General features: G+C 39.2%; 1 protein-coding gene across 1 annotated transcript in view; it reads left to right on the top strand.

Annotated features, from left to right (window-relative positions):
• The first annotated feature begins 2,556 nt into the window (after positions 1-2,556).
• Positions 2,557-6,127, top strand: part of LOC108885083 (cadherin-18) — a 138,159-nt gene continuing 134,588 nt past the window's right edge. The window contains exon 1 of the mRNA XM_018679270.2: positions 2,557-2,753. The gene's annotated coding sequence lies outside the window, so the exon portion shown is untranslated. The remainder of the gene's footprint in view (positions 2,754-6,127) is intronic.

Below are 6,127 nucleotides of genomic sequence, written 5' to 3'. Positions count from 1 at the left end.
TAACAGCAAACAGATTTAGGGCAGCAACAGCTTTTTTTCTGCCACAAAAAAACACCTAAGAGCTGCATCAGATAGTGTCTCTGCCTACCCCTCCATCTATATGGTAGGGACTGTTAGCAAGGTACAGGACAAGTTTAAAGTTTAATATTAAGGAGTTATTTTTACTTTCAAACATATCAGCTCAGATTCAAAGCTACAATTTCTTAAGCACATTAACAGCAAAGCTTGTGATTTCAGTGTCATATAATGGGTTATAAACATAAAAACACAAGGCTCCACGACAGAATTCCAGTGGCGACAAGACCATGGTTTTTAATTTTGTCTCCATCCCTATTCTTAAGCAACCATTGCTGTTGTGTCCTTGTACTGCACTTCCCAGCGTTCACTTGTCTATCACCCATAAAATATTGTGCTCTCAGAACTGAATATTGCTCCGAGATGAACAACAGTGAGCTGGAACCCTCATAATGCTCTGCTGTAATGCAGTGTTGAGCTTGTTGAAACATTCCATCAATGCAGGAAGTGAAAGCTAGAATCAGTTTATTTTATTCTATTGTATTTCATAGCTTTCACACTGAGTATGGAGGCAGTGAAGCTATAATAATGCAATGTAATGTAACTAACACTGAAATGGAGGAAGAGAGTGGCTTCAAGTTGCAAAGCACATAGCCTTTAGTCTGGGTTGGGTCTGGTAGAAATGCATCTTTGGGGTTGTGTTGATGACGTTTTAGTTGGACTTAATGCTGCTAAACAAAGGGAAATATGGCTCAAGGACCTCCATATTCAAACCACTTTTAAAGAGAGGCTTAACTGACAGAGGAGATGATGTTTGAGGAGGTTTTACTGGAAATTTGCTCAGAGTTGTTTAGGGACCAGTGTTATCAGAGTGGTGGTGCCTGCCAGACTAACTGAAGACCAAAGTCCTCTGCAGAAAGTGGCACAGCTAAATTCCTTTGTGTGTTGTTTACCAAAGGCAGTATGTGAAGTTGGTTAGTGTATCAGTATGCCTGCCAACTTAAAGCAGCACTAATCATTATATTATAGAGAGTATGGTCTAGATCTGCTCCATATGAAAAGTGCACTGAGATCACCTCTGCTATGATTCAGTGCTATATCGTTCAGCTCCTTTTTTGTGCTAGGATGTTCAAGTGTTATTTTCCCCTCAGTGTATATCGAATGTGGACCTCTAAATGTATGAGCATTTTGAGTTTTCCAGTATTTGGTCTCAGTATCATTCATTTGCCTAATGATTGATGCAATACATATGTTTTAGTACATTTTTTAGTGAGTAAACAAACTCCAACTTGTATATATGTTGTATCATGAATATAGCAGAAATAGCAAGTCTGTCCAAAGTGTAGGCATGTGGCTACTTCCTGAAGGCAGTATGTACCAGTCTAATTTCAACTGGAACAAATCCACAAAAATACCAGTGGAAAAAAATGAGTCCATTCATTTTTGGCCAGTGCTGTGTGGTTTTACAGCCTGTTTTGGTTCGCCCTCATCGTCCTCATCAACCCCGTTTCCAGCCGCAGCAGGCAACTGTTTTACAGGGAAAAAGCTCTGATAAACCCTCTGTTACATCAGTTTTGCAGTTTCTTGCACTGTCTCCAAATGGCCAAAAAATCTATTAATACTGCTTTAAAGTCCATGTAGAAACAATTTACACCATCTACTCAATTATGCATCATGACCACACATACCATACCACACCACTGGGCTCTTTTACAGATGTGTGCATGAAAAGTGCACAGTGTATTATCCTTTCAGCTGTCATTGTTCCTTTTTACCCAGTCAGTTCCCTTTTGTTGTCAAACTGTTGTTGGCTTCTGTTACAAATGACCATGCAGTTCACATACTTCACACCAGCCCAACAAACCAAATGGATGAATGCACTCTTACTGTAGATTAAACACTTTGATATGCATTATCAAAGCAGCATACTGGTTAAGTTAAGGATGCCAGTGCATATGGCCCTTACTGACTGCTTTCAGCAATTTCATAAATCATAAACTGAATAAGAGCATGAAGTTTAGTAAGAATAATATCAAATGGACTGATGAGAGGTCTATGAAACTACACTGGAACAAACTGATTTAAGGAGTCTGGCTGAGGTGAGAATAAATCGTTGAAGGAGGAGGGCTAGGATATTGAAATCCAGTTGCCGTAAAGAATCCCAGGCATTGATTACCTGGTTAAATAGGGGGCAGTCATCTACAGTCAGAGTATAAACTGATTAAACAGACTAAGATTGACTATATGTGTGTGTGCATGCAGTAAAAGATGAACAGAAAGAGACAGAGAAACTGTTTAGTGAGCTGCTAAGTGTTTGAGCTGAGGAATGACTCCCTATACTGTCCGTAACAGTGCTGTTCTGTTCTGTGCTGCTTCTCATATAGCATAACCCCCCCCCCCAAAAAAATACATCCAATCCCAGCCTCGGCAGATACCCTCTGCTCTGTTCACTGCACCGACCCAGCCCTTCAGTGGACTGTGCCATTTGATCCATGCAGAAGATGATTCACGCTCTGCGATCTGGGGAGTAAGAGCGGCAGAGGAATTCCTCTCTCTCCCCCCTCCACATCCATTATTCAGCATTTGCGCCTTCCTCCCGTTTTTTCCTCCTGTCTCCTTCCTCCCACTGCTTTTGCTGCTGCTACTTACTACCGTGTGCACTTCAGCACAGCATCAACAACCTGAGGTATCAGTCGTCTGTAAACCACCCATCTGGAACTCTATGTCAAGCTGCACAGGTAAGGCGAGAGCAAAACAAAGTGCTACTTTGCCTTCATGAGATTCAGAGTTTGTGGTGTGTGAAATTTATGCTGGCTGCATGCATCTTTTAAAGTCTTGTGGCTGATTCGCTTCCTAACTTACTGCATAATTTACCTTTTTTTTTGCAATTAGATGATTTTTGGAGCAAAGACTTGGTCGAAGACTGTTGCTATGGTAGCTTACTGAGGAAAATTTTTTAAAAAGTCTGTGATAGTCTTAACACATCAGGGGGTACATTAGAAATTGTTGGAGCGTTGGTCTTTGGCATGCAATAAAGTTTAATGTCCCCATGTGAGTCACTAATCCCCCCAGCCCCAGCCCCACAACATACACACACACACACACCATCACACACACTCACACCATTCACCCATTCCAGAGACTTCTCTACCTTTATTCACTCATGTTTTATGGCACATGGACACATCCTGTGGAGACTGAGGCTTTATAGCACCGTTTGATTCTTGAGAGATATGCCTTGGCTGTATCTTATATAAACTTTTGATCAGATATCTCTGTGGCTCTGTATTTGAAAACTGCATATATAGCACATACATGGGCATATATAAATAATATATAAATAATATGCCCATGTACATAAATACGTAGACGTACATACTCACACACAAACAAACACACAGACGTATTTTCGAAACCTCAGGTCAGGAAGAATTAAGTTTAAATTGGCTGAGCCTTTATTTTGGAGGGAATTTCTGTGCAAGTTTCTCTCTCTGTTTCTCACTCATGTACACACATAGCAATATGTGGCCAGAGACTGATATGCGACCCCTGCCTGAGGGAAGGGAATTGATTTGATATACTGTGGCATACCTTTAAGTTGATTTCGTGTTGACTTTCTGTTTTATAATGCAGTGGGTGTAGAACAGGCTGCTGGAGAGAGCAAAAAGAAAAAGGAAGAGAGAGAAAAAGAATGTGTAACATCTCAGTGAGACTGGCTGTTGATGTGCTGCTACATGAGAAAGTGTTGAGGTGCACTGAAGCTGAAGTCTGACGCAAGATTGTCAACACAGCTGGATTTCAAAGAGGCTGGTTCAGAGAAGGATACTGTTGAGATTTTGCAATTGAGTGAGACAGGAAAAATGTAACTCAAACAGTGATGTTTACTGGGTAAAACAGCCCAGACAAAGCAGATTTAACCACTCTTATATTGTAATTGATTGGACTCTTTCTCATTTTAGTTTTACATGATCAAACACTTTCCTTCTTTAATGTAACATCTGTGCCATCACACATTTACTGTGTTTTCACTGTTGGGGAACTAGATTATTAAAGGCTCAGATTCTCTGTTGGTAGATGATATGTGTGTGATGCAAGTAGCACAGCACGAAAAAAAAGAAAAGAAAAAAGATGCCTTGGCTTATGGGCTTTTTAGAAACACAGGTGTTTGGTATAAACATGGGGACATTTTAATTAAATTAAAAGCATTCAGCTCTTGAAAACTTGTAGTCAAAGTACTTGATTATAAGTACTGAATTATATTCAGTTGGACACTGACATATTTTATCACACAGGTTGTCCATGTCATGCGCTACACTGACTACTTTTCAAAGAGTCAGTGAACAAAAACATGCATTTGTTTTCAATCTGGCAACAATTTTGGTGATAAATTGTCAAAGCTGAACTGCTAATCTGTCTTTAAGGAGGTGTTTATGCACTGCACTTCCAAAAGATCACCTGTCGCTCATCTTGTGTGGGAGGACATCTTTTTTGCTTCTATTTTCTGTTGTTTTTCTGTAATGGGGTCAATGCCAAAGCTAATGTTAAACCTTGCTGAGGCTGAATTTCAGTTTGTACCACAGAAATATAATTTCCTGTATTATTTTAGGAACGGTACAATAATGAACCCTGGATGTAATTACAGGTTTTAGAAATGTTTTTAGCTGATGCAGTCTGTCCTTTCATGTTAGTGAGCTTCAGATTGATGTGTGGATGAAATTAGTCTGTGACAATCATGGCGCAAACACATTGTTTTTAGTGAGGCAAGAATGGAAAATACACTACAGCAACAGCACAATAATCCTAGACTTTATTGGTGTAAAGTACAACAGGGTATTGAGTCCTTTTCCAAGAACTGTTCCACTTCAGGTTCTACAGACCTCCATAAGTGGGAAAGCTGGCTACACAAGATTGTGCTTATGGTAACTACCTATGTCTTTTGATTACCAGCAAGCCACAAATTGCTAGCAGTGACTGTTCCTCTTAGGGCTTTTTCTCAAGTAAAACCAATGCAATGCAGTAATATATGTCAAATAAAAAGAATATCTTCCTGCCAGGTGAAATAACAGTAACGGAATCAGAGACATCTGTCATTTTTCTGACGTCATTACCTTGCTGCTAAGTGGTTATGCATCTGAGGTGTTCATGTGGGAGTTTTAATGCTTTTGTGGACTTTTGGTATAACATAAATGTTTTTCAGAACCTGCTGGTTCAACTAATCAGCCTGACTGACAAGCAGGGCTTTACAATGCACTTTTTAGAGTTGAGAGACATGTGCATTGGCTTCTCTGTGAGCATCTGACATCTGAGGCCTAATTTCAGATTAATTATATCATAGGCAAACACTGGGAAAACTGATTTCTTTTGACCAGAATTTTGGTTTTAATTGTCTAAACTGAACCAGACCTTTAACAACAGACATGGCAGAACACAGAGAACGCTTATGAGTCACATCGGTCTTTCATGGAAAACAAATGTTCCACTCATATACCATCGATATGAGGACTTAAGATGTTCAGAACATACATACATTTTTGTCACAAAACATGCTCTGCTTTGCTTAGACAGACACAGATAAATTACAAAAATCTTAGTCCTGTGTGATTACATCCATGCTACAAGAGGTCAAGGAAATTTCATCATGTGAATGAAATCATGAAACACAGAGGCTGAGGCATAATTCATTAATAATAAATATGATGCTGCTTTGGTTTGAATGGGGCTATTAACAGCTGATGGTCTGCATCTGGGTATCAGAGTTAACAGGATTTCATTGTTGCACTTTCCATATCGCTGTTGATTAAAAATGCCTCCAGCAGATACATGTGATTACCCATCTGCTACCCAACACTGGAATACAATAAGCATAATAGTGGCAAAGGTGTGTGGTGGTCAAATTACTTTAATTCTTGTTTTTTTCTCTTTTGCTCATGTCACAAGTCTGCTTGATATACAAGTTTCAATGAAAAGTGAAGTTTGAAATGGCTTTCAAATGGCTGGAAAAAAAGAGTAAATCCTTAAATTTTCAAGATCATGAGATAATTTTATATTCTCACATTGCTTTAACTGTAGTATAAAAATAAAATGATCTTTCATTAACAGAGCAGTTATATTT

The sequence above is a fragment of the Lates calcarifer genome, linkage group LG24, assembly GCF_001640805.2.
Source record: "Lates calcarifer isolate ASB-BC8 linkage group LG24, TLL_Latcal_v3, whole genome shotgun sequence".
Taxonomy (NCBI): domain Eukaryota; kingdom Metazoa; phylum Chordata; class Actinopteri; family Centropomidae; genus Lates; species Lates calcarifer.
The sequence above is the reverse complement of the archived record's forward strand: the minus strand, read 5'-3'. Positions and strand labels throughout refer to the sequence as shown.